Raw genomic sequence first — 1388 nt, forward strand, 5'->3', positions numbered from 1 at the left:
CTGAGCCAGCTCACAATGATGCCATCTCCGGGCACGCCTGCCAGCCGCATGCCTGCCTCCCCTCCTGGTGAGCTTGTCTGAAGCTGCCACGGGCAGGTGGGGCCCCTAGACCACTCGGGGCCAACGAGCCGGCTGCTGGCTCTGTTTCCGGTACAGACAGGACGCAGACTCCTGCCTGGCCGAGAGCAGACAGGACAGCGGAGAACCCCGAGCCCTGCACGTGGCAGGCCGCTGGACTGAAGCCACCGCAGTTGTGTCTAAATGCTGTGTTTCTCAGCGTCTGAATGAAAAATGACGGCGTCAAGGGAGACGATCGACAGGTCGCTGCCAAGTCAGCCTCTCACATGGGGATTTTTCCCTGTAACTCAGTTGGTAAAGAATCCTCCTGCAGTGCGGGAGACCCAGGTTAGATCCCTGGGTTGTGAAAATCCGCTGGAGAAGGGATAGGCTACCCACTCCAGTATTCTTGGGCTTTCCTGGTGGCTCAGCTGGTAAAGAATCAGACCGCGATGCAGGAGACCTGGGTTCAATCCCTGGGTTGGGAAGATCCCCTGGAGAAGGGAAAGGCTACCCACTCCAGTACTCTGGCCTGAAGACTCCCACGACCTGTGTATCTATGGGGCACACCAAAGAGTCGGACACGACTGAGCAGCTTTCTCTTTCACTTGGGCGGTCGTGGGGCAGCGGAAGCAATCAGACGACAGCAGAGAGTGAGGAAGGGCAGGACAGGAAGACAAGGCCTCTTGCGCTGCAGGGCTCAGGCTGCCTGACTCAATGGGCTCTACTCCAGACCCCCAGCCCCAGATCTGACTCCAGGGAGGCCTGAATCACACTCCCGCACACCAGAAGCCAGCCACCACACACGGAGACACTTCTTCCCCAGAGCAAGGGGTCTCCTTCAATACCCAGGCTGCTGACGCAGGGCACCGGCCTTCCTGGGTGTCGCCACCCTGGACCAGGGTGCCCTGCGTGAGCCCCAAAGCCCAGGGCGAAGAGAGGGCCCCTGAGCAGACGCAAGCAGGGTTGGAAAGTCCGGGGAAAAGAAACCACCAAGACAAGATGGTGTGGCTGTCAGGGCAGGCACCGTGAAGAGGCCCCAGCGCCGCCTCGGGGCCTCTCCGGGGAAGCGGCGTGGGCACGGAGCGTGCCTGGGCCTGCGGTCCCACCCCGCCACCTGCCAGCAGGGGCAGATGGGCCGCAACCTGACCCAGGACGGCACAGGGAGCAGGGACGCCCAGTGCAGTCTGCCCCACGGGGCATCCCGAGGGCCAGCGCGGGCCTCGGCTCACTCCCGAGGGTGCAGACCAGCCGCAGTCCTCACAACCTCACCTGTGAAGCTCGGCAAGAACGTGGACAGACATGCGTTTCAGAGGCCACACCAGACGGCG

General features: G+C 62.5%; 1 protein-coding gene across 1 annotated transcript in view; it reads right to left on the reverse strand.

Annotated features, from left to right (window-relative positions):
- The window catches only part of TSSC1 (tumor suppressing subtransferable candidate 1), a 63217-nt gene that overhangs the window by 2204 nt on the left and 59625 nt on the right, over positions 1-1388 (reverse strand). The window lies entirely within an intron of this gene.

Source organism: Bison bison, unplaced genomic scaffold, assembly GCF_000754665.1.
Source record: "Bison bison bison isolate TAMUID 2011002044 unplaced genomic scaffold, Bison_UMD1.0 scf7180017864266, whole genome shotgun sequence".
Taxonomy (NCBI): domain Eukaryota; kingdom Metazoa; phylum Chordata; class Mammalia; order Artiodactyla; family Bovidae; genus Bison; species Bison bison.